Consider the following 14,036-nt stretch of genomic DNA (forward strand, 5'->3'; position numbering starts at 1 on the left):
AATAAAAAAAAACACTACAAGAACTACCGCGAAGTACACTATGCAGGCAAAGCGTTGAGCGTGTCTCAACGTAAAACCATGCAGCAAATCCAGGGCCTTGATTGGCGTATTTGAACATCCTGCTTTTCTTGGAAGCATAAGACGACAATGACCCTTCGCGATCGTTTTCTTTTCTTTTGTTGTTGTTGTTGTTGTTGTTGTTTGAGACGAGAAGACGGCTCTCACCGAAGACGGCTGCAGTGGCAAGACGCCGTGGTCGCAGCTTTTGGGGGTGCAACGGGAGGCGTTTGGGTCTATTATCACTGAGTCCCGCGTGCACGGTGCTTGGTCGAGCACGCGGTGTTTCTCCGCCAGGACTACACCGTGGCCAGGACTCACCGTGGCTGCCGTGCTGCTCCCTTCGAACCACCGGGTGGGAGGGACGGTGGCCCGTCGACATCTGAGCCGCATCCTTTGGGAAAAGAGATGGGGTGTTAATAGGCCGCGGTCCTCAGCCACCTCGCTCACGCTCCTATCCCGTTATGCCGTGGACGCTGAGCAGGTAGCGCAACGTAACATAATTCGTTGACCGCACGCGATTAAAGGCTAGACTACTCGCAAACACGGACGCATTCACTACGAACGCATGATCGTTTCATGTTCACTAAGTTCGATAGACTTAGCCGATGGTATAGCGTACTTCCTGAAAACGACGGTCGCCATGACGGGGCGCATTGGGCGCTACTCAATGGCCCGATCGACTTGTTGCGTTAGTGGAGAATAGATATCGATCGATATAAACTGACAAAAGAAAAAAAGTAAAACGAGTCACTCTTCACGCTTTGAATTTCGCCGAGGGCATAAGCTGCCCTTCATTTTTTTTTTTTCACTCGAGTAAATTTGACAAACTTTGACAAACGCCAGTGCATAAACGTCGCTTATGCTCTAGCACCAACCAGCTTCAAAGATGCAGGGCACCACCAAGATGGCACCGGTGCTGTGTCTATAGACGCTTTCAGGCAGCTGTGCATGGGCGTCGCCATAAGCGACCTTCAGTTTTGCTCTCCTCTTATTCCGTTCGCTTCGCTTCATCATTGCCACAACAGGACAGGTTATTGCCGCTTCAGGTGCTACTATGTCCTTCTCCCCAGCATAGGCCCTCGTGGAGGCTCGCCATCGCCCGCTTCAGTGGCTCGCTATCTCGGTAAGACAGCAGAAAGTCAGCAATGGCGGCTGGCGCTCGTAAAAAACGTACGTATATAACTTCCGTGCCTACCATGCACCCTCACTTTCAGTTGACCTTTGTTAATTCTTCAATTTACTGAGTTCCTCTTTGCTCCCAAATGACAACCAGCATAGGGTGCCTTCATGCGAAGTTTGCTGAGGGTGACGACATCTCATCATTTTGTTCCGAACGCCAAAGGCGGCTAAATCTGGCGCGTGTTTAAAGCGTCTATAGCACCAAGATTGTTCTGCGTTGTGCATTTTCGAAAAAGGCGTCGCCGTAATTATGCAGCGTAGCGCTACTACAGCGATAATATAGCGCAAAGTTAGGGCTGAGTCTATGCACTGTTTATATACAGGTTCTCGTTTGGCCCGCACCAGGAACTGCGCAGAAACCAAGTGAGAGTTCTGCGCACGCGCAGTGGCGACAGCAGCACCACCGCAGTGAAGTGACCTCGGAGAGTTGGTGTATAGCGCTCATACACTTGCAGCGTCTTACACTGAGCGCGACGCTAGCAAGCTGTGACACAAAGGCGGACGCGTCACTGCACTTAGTGGGTTTTTTAACACTAACGTTTTCATACAATACTTTTTGACGTGCAGCACTCAAAGAGGTGTTCGAATTGGACATATAGCGGCCATATCGAATACACTGATTTCTAATAAATAAAGAAGCGTAAATACGTAACTTTCGCTATGTCAATAGTTTCAACATTTCAATGACAGTCTCGGGAAAAAAAACTAAGCGTTTCGTGAGAACTTTACCTTCGCACTAACGACGGAAATGGAACGTAAATACTTCGAGAGAACTACTAATTTTTCTAGCCGCTCGAGAGCCCTCTTGCATCCCAGGAACTTTCTCGGTAACGCCCTCACGAGCCCGTGGCACCTCCCTGCAGACCCGGGCTTGAACCGGCGGCACAGAACCCCGCGTTCCGGTAGCTGCCGTTCTCCACGGACCCCATGAATAATAGTAGAGCGGATGGATGGTCGTAAATGGGCTTATAGGGCGAGGGGTCCTTCGGGCGTCGCCGGCCGTAAGCCCCGATTGCCCCTAACGGTCTCGGTCCCCCTCTCCCGCCCGGAGGCTGCAGATTGACGCCATATTACCGTCTCCGCCCGCTCGGCCCCCTCGGTAATTGGCTCGAGCCAGACGTGCTCGCTCGGATTCAATCAAACTATACTTTTCGCTCCGTGTTCGCGTCCCTCGTATACACGCCGGTGATCTCTCAGTGCTGCTTGCGCGTAAAACAGGGCCGCCGAGCGGACGCTGTTTGATCGGCGCCGTCGGCCAAGCGGCGATCGGCAGCGGAGGGATCGCGGTCAGAGTCCTCATTCGCATGCAGGCAGGTTCGCGAAAAAGCGGGACCTCGGCGGACATTTCCTAGATCACGGGTGCGGGCTTTTGGATGAACTTGGAGCGGAATACAATGCACACGAGCTTCGGCGTCCCTCCCAGCGCTTGAAAAGTTGTTAGCCTTATTTTTTAGGGAGTGACCGCGGTCCGTGACGGCAAATAAAACGTTCGAGAATGTTTATCTACGGAGTGTTTGGACAGGACGGGTTCAAACAACGTGGTTGCCGGCGCCGTTTTCAACAGAAAGCACGGTCGACGGGCGATACTATACACCAGTGTTCGAAGTCCTAGCCCCGAGCGATAAAAATAGGAAATAATAACGCCACACGCGGGCTCTTGTGAAGAAAGGGGCTGCTTATAAAAAAATATTTTTTTTTTTTGCTTTTACAGTACTATTGGCATATGAGTTGTTCTTGGTGCTTCGTGACTATGCATTTATGACGTTCTTACACTACGATATGCGCGAAAATGTCTAAAAAAAAACGGAGTCTTGCAAAAAGCGCAGCTTCCTTACTGTGTCATGGCGTTAGCATAAACCAACATGGCTGCGCCCATGCACAGAGCAGACACTGGTCCATACTCTTGCCAGTTTCCAACGCGAGTCTCTCCCGAGCGAACTTCGGTGGTGTGCGAAAACATTTAGGCTTCCTGTGTCCCGAACTCCACTTCACAAGAAAAAAAACACGGCGTTGACTGTTCACATGTGATGAGACAATTATGTGGGGGCACGCTTCGAGCACTATCCAAGTAGATTCGCTTCACACATGTCTGCACAGACTTGTTTGTGCGACCATAGCCTCCTCTATGCTAACAAAGCCCGGCAGTTCGACGACAGCGCCATAGAGTGCCCGTTCGCAGATTTGGAGCGCGAGGATATGGTAGCACTGAGCATCAAAGAATCATTTTTCAGGGAACGTCAGCGCACAGCTTTTACAGCGGCGAGGACCCGATTTACACTTGTTCGTTAGGGAGAAGTGTGTTCCGGCTTCTCGCCGCAACGGGGCGCCAGTCACGTGGCTCTCCTCTCATCCGTTGTCTGCCGCTGCACCTTTTCCATTACGGCGGCCGATTCTCGGGGCGATCAGCCAGGCTTTGTTAGTATGTAGGAGGCTATGGCGTGACCTATGTAAACGTCCTACAAGGAACGCCTCAGGTGGAGTCTGCAATCTGTCTTTTGTACACGATGTATATCGGCAGTGTGACCGGGGCTCTAGAAAGCGGTGAAGCTCGAATCCACAGTTGAACGCGTTTTTCTCTCTCTCTCTACGCCTTGATTTGGACCAGGAAGCAGGCCAGTCACAACTGTAAGTTCAACGCGAGTGAACGCAATTGCGAAACTGTTAGATTTCAATAACCGTCTTTCAATCAAGAGCGCGGGGAAGAACGGCTCCGGTAAATTTCTTTCGAAAGAAACGGAAAAAGGCAGCGGCGGTAGTGCACTGCCTTTTGAGACGTTCTCTTCTTCACTTGTCTCTGTCCCTTCTACTTTTGAGTTTCTGTTTCTACCCCAGTCTCGGGTTAAGTTCCATCATGATAAACTTCTCGTCTGTAGTGGAAGCGCCCGTTGGGGCTGATTAATTTGCTGCTTTCTTTACATACACGCAAACCGGGGTGGACCATAAAAATCAAGGTGATTTAAATCACGAATTAAATTAGGATTTTATTCATCTTGTTTTTAGCTGTGTTGATATAAATCAGGCCAGCATAACATAAATCTCAATTATATATAATATATATTGTATTTTGCAATTTAAAAATTTTATCAATTTATTATTTGTGCATACACTACAATGAACATTCATAAAAAAAGGAAGAATTAGAGTTCTGTGATGTCTAGAAGTCAGATGTCAGGTGCACTAAAAATCTAGTTTTATGCCCATTAAACGGTGGAAAACGACTATATTAGGCCCATTTAAGCGTCATTAGTTCTAAGTGACATTGTATTGGAGAACACGTTTCCCCTCTATAAGCGATAGAGGTGCTCAATGAAGTTGTAATATACTATTTGCACAGCTCCGTATGCATATAATGTTACGGCTTCAGTCAGCCTTTCTATCGCTTATACAGATGCAAGTTGGCATCAAAGACACTCTTGTCCAAAAGAAATGATTGGGCCTTAATTAGCTGATTACAGAGTTTTTGTGCCGTTTTTAGATGTCTAAAATTGGAATTTTAAGTGCCTAAACGTCTAGCCTAGTAAGCAAGGCGCAAAAAGTTTCCCTGTAAGAAAAAAACTTGCAGCCTTTCCACTCTGATGAATAAGGAAGACTAGCAGAGCTGTACAATGGAAAGTAATGGCCGACCGCGAGTCGGCAAGCCAACGGTATTAGATTACCTCAGTTGTGGAACTCCCGCGGAGGGGGGTTCTATAACTGAGTCATTTTGCACTGCCTCGTTGGCGACCGCTCCAGGGCAGCCCAGTTCCTAGCGTCCTACGTCTCTCTGCCTTCGCTCCATATTGGCGCGGACATCTCCTGGGACACACACCGCTGCATTGGCAAATGTTAGTCCGGGTACCATTACTGCTTTCCACAATTCCCGCGAAACGATGAACCTGTTGCAACTCCAGAGGCTTCGCTTACGGAGAATGCTGGCTCCTCGTAGGGCTGCTTGGCGGAGATGGGTGTGATGGCCTTGAAGGTAGTCTGTGTCGGTCGACATTGTGATGCCCAAGTACTTGTAAGAATTAAGAATTGGTACATCGGACCCCCAAGACGAAGGCTATCGAGAGTTGTCTCGACGGAGCCCGAAAACAACACCGCCGCTGTCTTGCTGGTATTAAATTTTAACCCAAGTCCCATAGCCTCCTTGGAGCACATGTCAAGAAGTTTTTGCATTTCAAACACTGATCCTGCGGTCAGTCCCCACATCGTCTGCGTACGTCAAACCCGGTAGAACCCAGTCAACTCGATCCCCATGCTCCAAATGTGCTAGTGAAAAGCCGAGTCCTGACTGTATAAGTTGCTTCTCTAGGGTGGATACATATAACATATACAATAGGGGAGAAAGCGGGCAACCTTGGCGTAAGCCCCTCGTCACCAGCACCTCATCAGAGTGAGCACCATCAAGGTGGGTCATAACCGTGTTGCCATGGTATAAGCGGGAGATGAGTGTCGTCCACTCCGGCGGCATGTCAAGCTGTTGTAGGCTAACAATAAGCTGGGCATGGGAAACACTATCATAGGCCTTTGCGATGTCAAGAAAACAACATATTAGGCTCCTCTCCTCTTTCCGTGCACCCTCAATACATTGTGTTAAGGTACAAAGATGATCCTCTAATCGGCGTCCCCGTCTGAAGCCGCCTTGGATTTCTGTTAGTATACCCTCCTCGTCTGTCCATTCGGTCATGCGCTTTTTCATGATATGGGTGAATACCCTATACACCGCGCTTGTCACAGTCAGGGGTCTGTACTGTCGAAGGTACTGGCGGTCACATCCTTTTTTAGGAATCAGGACAACCCTGCCGCATTTCCAGTCTCGAGGAATCTCTTCTTTCCCAGATGCAATATCATTAAAAATTCCTGCAAGTTGGTCCCTGGAATTCTTGCCCAGTGCTTTGAGCGCCCTTGCCGGAATGTTATCTAATCCCTGGGCGGTGTTGTTCTTAATATGCGCTAGTGCCCGTATAACTGACACCCTACCAATTGTTACATTATTCCAATCCGGTGCACACTCTGCGCCTTGCTTGGGGCAGAGATTTTGTAGTGGTGTCTCTCCTGGAGGCTAGAACAATTTAAACGAGATAGTCTGCAAGGCATTGCCCAAGTCCCTCTGTGGGCTGCCCTCTGTCTTCGTCCATGATTGCTAGGCACTGGTCTCTTCCATTGAGAGTTCCGATATATCGCCAGAACTTTCTGGGTGCGTCTCGACCACTTGAACTGATGTCTCTCATTGCAGCTGCATCAGCCTGGGCCATTTTGTCCTGCAAGGCTGCCGCCACGCCATCTATGAGCGACGGCGGCAACCAGATACGTGGCTTGCCGCTTTCGCTCATAGATGGCGGTAGGTGTTCAGGGTTCGGTGTCTTCAATTCTTTGTGGGCGACACGATCCTGGGGAAACTAGCCCTTAACAACTCCGCTGTAAAACAAATATGAGAGATATCGCTTTCGTCATTGCTGTTCGTTGGAGAGTCACAGGGAGTTCTATTGGAAGCCAAGGGAAGCGCGAAAGAAAGAAACGAGCAAAACCAGAAGCGAAAACAAGAACACGTGTGCAAACACACCCACCCACTCGCGTGCCCACGCGTACGCACACGCACACGTGCGTAAGCGCCCACGCGTGGACACAGACACACATAAACACACGCGCGCATGACGCAAACATCGCTATACCGTGCTACACACACAGCTGTAAGCAAAATAAAAAAAGAATTGTTGGCGGCTAACCCGTAATCTAAGCTCAAGCTCAATGACCCCCCCCCCCCCTTTTTTTTTTGTTGTTGTTGCTTCGCACTTTCGGAGTAAAAGCAATAACTAACGCCCTTCCTCCCCTCCATCCTCCTCCTTCTTGGCTCGAAACTGACGGGAAACATCTAGCTCGCAGTGAGGTGTTGGTCATTGACTTGTGATAGTCGCGTAAGCAAGATGTCGTGTCAAAAATGTGCTGCTGTGTGGGAACATTTCTTGAGGAAGAAGAAGAGCAGCGGTGAAAGACAAACTTGTAAATGTTGTGGCAAGGGGATGCCCAAAGTCTGGCACAGCGATTGCAAAAAACGTTTGAGTGTATGTGCCGCTCTTTGGAACGCGGGGCAAGATACTCAAGAAGCCGCTGGAAACGATTCTCATTTGGAAACTCCATTGTTCACCCTTAAAGACGACGTGACAACATCAGGTTGCATCTGACGATACTGATTATTTGGAAATTGTCAACGAAAGCCCATAATACTCTTTTCTCGTAATATTTACTTTTATGTTTTGTTTCCTATGAATTCAGAAAGGAACCAAAGCAACCGTGGCCAGTTTTCAAAAGAGGGGACAAAAGGCCCGACAAGCGGACGGCGACCTACAGCCAAGGACAAGAAAGCGTCGCAAGAACTCTTTGACTCTTTCATCGTTCAAACGACCGCAAGTTTCAAGCGTGATTTAGGCAAGCAACTAAACAGACTTGTGTTCGCCGCAAACACATCGTTTCGTGCGGTTGAGCACCCGGAGTTTGCTACACTCTTAAACGTGCTTCGTCATGGGTACAAGCCGCCTCCCTGACACTTAGTCGGAAATGCATTGCTGGGCGAAGTTTACCGTGACGAAAAAGCTGCACAACAAGGTTGTAACTATGAGCACGGAGGGATGTTCAAACGCGCACAACGAACCAGCGATCTGCATCACTGTAACGGATAAAACTGGACAAACGTTTCTGGTTGACACTATTGACACCACGAGACATTTTCACACTTCTGATTACCTCGCTGAGCTCGCAAAAAACGCAGTAAAAAACTCTGAAAACGAGAGCATATGCAAGGTGAGAAGTTTTGTGACGGACAACGCAGAGAACACGGCGAAAAGAAGAGTGAAGTTGCAGAGTGAGTCTTCAACAGGCATCCTGACGCACGGCTGCTCAAGGCACATTCAAGAGACTTCGAGCTGAAAACTCTGAGAGAACAGGTCGTGCACGTGGTGAAATACGCAAGAGAAAATCCTTTTGCCTGAAGCAAGTACAAAGAGGCGGGTGGAAAACGCTTGGTTTTGCCTTCTGAGGTTCGCTGGAACACCTTAGTAGACTGCTTGAAACTTTATTTGTCAAACTGGGTAATTTTATTGAAGGTTTGTGACGAAAACAAATAGTAAATAGCAGCACAGAAAGTGACAAGTTTACTAATGAAGTCCAGGGCAGAAGAAATGCTTAGTGGAAGCTTATCGCATGTTCTACGCACAGCATCGTGCAGCGTTCGTCCCACATTCTCTGAGGTTGCGGAAGCCTGGAAGGACCTTGGAATAACACTGCCAGTCGATGCAGCAAAGCTTTCATGCTTCCGGCAACGGAATGAACAGGCAGTGACTCCCGCGTTCTTTTTGAGCGTCATGCTTGATCCTCTTAAATACGCAGAGGAAGCCTACTCCTGGACAGGTTCTTTGCCCACACTCGTGAGGTTTCAAGCCCGGGGGTCTTTAGCGTTCACCACAACCCTGTTCAGTGAAGAGGTGCTGAGAAGTGGTGTTAAGCCTATAGACTGGTAGAGATGTCAGGGCAGTGCTCTCGGAGAGTCGACAGCAGTTTCAGAGGTGGCTCCATCGACGGATGGAGTTGAAAGGATGTTCTCGTCGTTCGGGTTAGTGCACTCCAAGCTCTGCAATAGCTTGGGCGTTGAGAAAGCTAAGCTCGTTTTCCTTTACAAACTATTGAATGAAAACTGCACCGAAATATAATTTAGTCACCAGCCAATGAAGTGGCTTCTTTTGCTTTGTATGGGTACCTTCTTTTTTGTAATAGTTTTTTGTTCTTGGTTGTTTATGGGACAAAAACTATTTTACTGCCATTTTTGTATAATAAAAACTTAAAGGCTGGTCATATTTTGTTTATGTACAATGGAAAATAAAGTTTGATTACTAAAGAAACAACCACTGCTTATCCCAACATAAAATGTAATGTAGTATGTATAAGGAGCTTTTCATATCGAGCTCTGTTTTAAGGCTTAAGTAAAGTTATAGTAAATACACTTCCGCACAATTTTTAGTTATTAGGCCACGTCGAAAATTGAGTCTGCGAGGTTTTAATATATAAAAGTGATTTTTATAAAAGTTGATTTAAACAAAACATCTAATTTAAATTCAATATATCAGTTTTTTTGTTTTTTTTTAAGTTCATGAATTTGTTTTTTACCCTGCACGCAACACAATTATTTACTTTGATTGCTCGCAAGCGAATTTCGCTAGAGAGACTCTTCAGGCACTCACGAAAGACACTAAGTTGATAAAATTGTAGTAGCATAGACGGGGAGTAATATATAAAATTTAGCATATTAATCCCACATCCGCAATCGGCGTTTTTTTTTTTTTTCTTTTTCTTTTTTTTTTTAGCATTTGAATGGCTTACGAGATACCTACAGTGTCGCAAATTGTTTTCGAGGGAAATCGCAAAAAGCAATCACAACGTAATAGGGCTGTGCCTGGAATTTACGACCTTATAATTGATTTTGCTTTTGGTGTATCCAATTTCCGATCGGAAAGAAAACCATCACAAAGAGAAAAAATAAAATAGGTTATGATTGGTGGCAAGTTTAGAAGCGTTAAGAACGGTGCCTACTACTCCATAGAACTTCCGTATGTAATGATGGGAGATTTCTGTGGTTATGGAAAATGAATATGAACAAAGTGCCATCATATGGAATTGATTCTGCAGAAACCTCGTGGTCGTGGGTATCAACTGGCCATGAATCTTAAAAACTGGTGATGCAGCGTGCATTAAACAAGGAGTCTGTCTCTTTTTGTTTCGCACTGTGTCACCAATTTGTATGGTTATTTCGAAGATATTCATTACATCGGCGGGGGCAAAATAAGACCTTTAAAAATTCGCGCTTTTTTATTGCAGTGCTATTTTTTTGTTATAGAAAGGCACCAACCTGGGGTTTATAGTGAGCCACATTGTATAATTTTTCTTCTTCTGAATGGTCTAAAGTGTGCTAACCCAAGACCATGATATTTTTTAATACTTTATCATCGTGATGCCTTGTTTCCAACAGGTACACCCGCCAGCATTATGAAGGTTAACGCCTTATACCTGGTTTCTTGCCTGTTTTACGGCTCCCTAAAGCTATATTAGAGAGTTTTAGTAGATCGTTCCGATACCCCCGATAGCCCCGATAACGATACTATGCATGCGCAAGGGAGGCGGTGGCGGAGTATCGGGATATCGTTATCGGAGTCATGGGAACGATCTACTAAAACTCTCTATTAACTCTCAACGTCTCAAATGGTACGTGGCTTGGGGTCTAAACTTTGCGTTCTAGCCCTCTTCTGGAACAGAACTTGTTCCAAAACTTGCAGGAACGTCAAAAACAAGAAGACGGCTGTTCACCTTCATATCGCTCACGGGTGTACGAAGAAAACCCATGCGTGGACCCAACGCAAGGAAAGAAGGTTGGTTTGTTTCGGTTCCCAACGAGTGACTTCCGCCTCGATTGCCAATTAGAAAACCTATCCTTCGAAGGCTGAAACCATTCCGGGATGCTGCCGAAAAATGAATTTCTCGGTTCTTTGGTGGAGCCCAAATAAATGACGCGGTTTTCCGCGGATTAAATTTTTCCTTAAGAAACGCGCAGATCCCTTTTCTCAGCGGTAATGTTTACTTGATAAAACTCGCGTCTTTATTTTTCCCCGCTGTTTTTAAGAGCCTCCATCTCCCTGACGAGCTACCGTGGATATCTGAACTTTTTTTTTTTTTTTTTCGAGGGCTTTTCTCATTTCTTTCGGGTTTTAATCAAAACGCGTTCCCGAAATGCGGATCTCGGCGCGAGTGCGCCAGCGGCTTTATTTTTAGGTTCGCGCAGCAAGTGCTCGAGGCATATCTGGGTTCTCGAGAATTGAAACATCCGTCTGGCGAAGCTGAGATGTGCCGTCTTGACGAAATGAACTGATTACGCGCAGTCCTTACCTTCTCTCCTTATCGTTCGCCGGGCTGAATAAGCTCTTCCTCGCGGGCTATATAATCGAAACGCGGAGTATTCTTTTTCGTGGTCCCGAGGCCTTTTTCGGGCTTTCGCCGAAATTTATGGCTCCACTGCGGTGCCGATTGAGCACACATGACGTCGACACTTTTTACTTCTTTTTAATCTAGACTACGTAAGCGCCAGCACTTCCAGTCTAAGGATATGCACATGTTTTTCGAATTAACTTTCATATCTTGACGTACTATGGCCTCCGTTGATGCGGCGTTAAAACAACATCAAGTTCTTTTAGGGGCGAAGCTCCACAGGGTTTAGCCTTGTCCGGCGTCCGTGCTCACATTGATTGCCATCCCATCTGTCTTCTTACAAAAAGAAAAAGAAATGTTTGCGCAGTCGACAGGATTCGAACCTGTGCGGGGAGACCCCAATGGATTTCGAGTCCATCGCCTTAACCACTCGGCCACGACAGCGGGACGAGCAGGGGGCTCTGAGATGTGGTAGTAACTCAAGAGCTGGGGATGTCATGGATGAAACGTTGCATGTAGCCGCTCAACGTCTATACTGGAGAGGGCACTGCGGTCAAATGCGTATATAATCGCGTTAAACTTTGCAGATTGGTTCAACGTTTATAGACGAGAGGGCACTGCGGTCAAATGCTGAAATGCGTATATAGCCACGTTCCATACCACACATTCTCTTTCTGACATGGACCGTTGACTTAAGCGGTGGAGATGCGTTCCCACGGGTTTTATCGGATCCTAGCTGGTCCGCTAGAAGAACCACTGGCTCTGCATTTCACCGACTATAAAGCAGTAATAATGAAGTCGAAACGCAACCCGGAACTCAGCACTACCTATGAGCAATAAAAAGATCAGCACCATCAGCACTACCTATGAACAATAAAATCAGTATAATCAGCACCACCAGATCGTCGCCCCAATCAACATCATTCACCACGTGGAGATGCGGTAATTTTTCTTTCTTTTTTTTTTTAAATATATCGTGAAAGTATTTTGAGTTGGAAGTTTACCAACTGTGGTCGGTGTAGCCTGGCTCAAGCACTCAAAACACTGCGTTTTTAGGGGCGAAGCTCCTTAGAGGCTAGCCATGTCCGTATGTCCGTCCGCCGTCCGGCGTGCCCCTGCTCGTGAGTTCAACAGCGAGAGCAAAAAAAAAATAAAAAAAACGTCCGGCGTTCTTCTGCTCGTGAGTTCAGCAGCAAGAGCAAAAAAAAAAAAAAAAGAATAAATAAAAAAGAACACACAAAAAAATAGGGGGCTCTGAGATGCCATCCCATTTGTCTCCTTAAAAAAAGAAAAAGAAGAAAACCACACATTCTTCTACTGACATGAATGAAAACGGCACCATCAGCACAACCTATGACCAAAATCAGTATCAAGAAAAAGAAGAGAAAAAAGAGTAGGGGGTTCTGAGTTGCCATCCCATCTGTCTTCTTAAAAATAGCAAAAGACGAAAACCACACATTCTCATACTGACATGAATGAAAACAGCACCATCAGCACTACCTATGACCAAAATCAGTATCATCAGCACCACCCGAGCTTCGCCCTAATCAACATCATTCACCACGCGGAGATGCGGTCATTTTTTGGTCTGAATATAAGTTTCGGCATCGTCATTCGCTGAGCTACCTCCGTAAGTTGCGGTGATAGGCTTTCCGAGTGTTGGGCGGGAAATTAGAAGCACTGTCATTTTTTAAAGTGTAATTAGAACAATTAATTGATCAACCGACGGACACAATGCACTCTTGACGAAAAAAATAATGTTTCAATAAATTTTACGAAAAAAAAAAGTGCAGCGAATCTTTAATTTCCGAGGTCTATCAAATTGAACGATTTGTTGATATATGTGGTTGTATTTCTGGACCTCTATATAGTGGGGCTACATTTCTTTTAAACATTCTATATGTTGCAATGATGGATTAGACAACCATCTTAAAGAAGTCTGATCATGCGCATGGAGGTTAGTGTGGAATATTGATCCCGATCAGTAAGGTCAAGACTCAAGAGCCTACAAATGCCAATTTCTAAGGGACGTCGGATACAAAATTTTGTGCACTGATTAATAAAAAAACGTGGACTTGCTAACAGTGTTCTCAGTTACATGTGGATAAATGGACAGTTTTATGAACGTTAGTACTGAATGTTTTCCCGAATGATTGGTTCGATTGCTTTGTAAGGGTTTGTGAGTTCGGCACTTAAACAAACGCCAGCTTTTCACACAAAAAAAATATTATGTTATTGCAATGAAAGTACGTTATATTGTCACGGGTGGTGACCAATAAACAAGAAATAAACAGAAATAAATAAACGTTTAATGTGGCGAACTTGTGCCAAAAATAAAGAAGGAAACAGAAGAAAGCAGAGCGTCGCGGGCGTCGAAGTCGGCGTGTCAGCAGAATCGAGCGCTGGGGCGAGACTGACTCGACAAGGTCGCGGGCGGCCTCTTATCTAGAGTGCGTCGCCATCTCGAAGATTCGGCGAAAGCGGCTCGAGCGTCGCGTGATCGGGGCGAGAATGAACACGCACTTTCTAGAAAACAAAAGCAGGAATAAATGATAGAAGTTACGTGCGGTACATGAATAAACGAGAACTTTCTGGAGGTTCCGGATCGAGCGTTGCTTTCTCAGCCCTGCGCGCGGCATTATCCCCCCCCCCCCCCCCCCCCCCTTTAAAAGTGCATCGTCCCGATGCAGCACAAAAAACGGAAAACAAAAAACAAAAGGACAGCAGAATTGCTTGTCGGAGTTCACAGTCCACAGTTCACTCGTCGACGAGAATGGAGAGTCCTATCGTTCGTAATACGGCTTCAGCCGGACGACATGCACCACCTCGGGTCGCGGCTGACGTCTTGC

At 46.5% G+C, this 14,036-nt stretch overlaps 1 non-coding gene across 1 annotated transcript; it reads right to left on the minus strand.

Annotated features, from left to right (window-relative positions):
* Window positions 1-11,549: 11,549 nt before the first annotated feature.
* Window positions 11,550-11,631, minus strand: Trnas-cga. The gene has a single exon. It is a non-coding gene; the product is annotated as a tRNA-Ser (tRNA).
* Between the last annotated feature and the right edge of the window lie 2,405 nt (window positions 11,632-14,036).

Source organism: Ixodes scapularis, unplaced genomic scaffold (genome assembly GCF_016920785.2).
Source record: "Ixodes scapularis isolate PalLabHiFi unplaced genomic scaffold, ASM1692078v2 PGA_scaffold12__126_contigs__length_90152505, whole genome shotgun sequence".
In the NCBI taxonomy this organism is placed as follows: Eukaryota; Metazoa; Arthropoda; class Arachnida; order Ixodida; family Ixodidae; genus Ixodes; species Ixodes scapularis.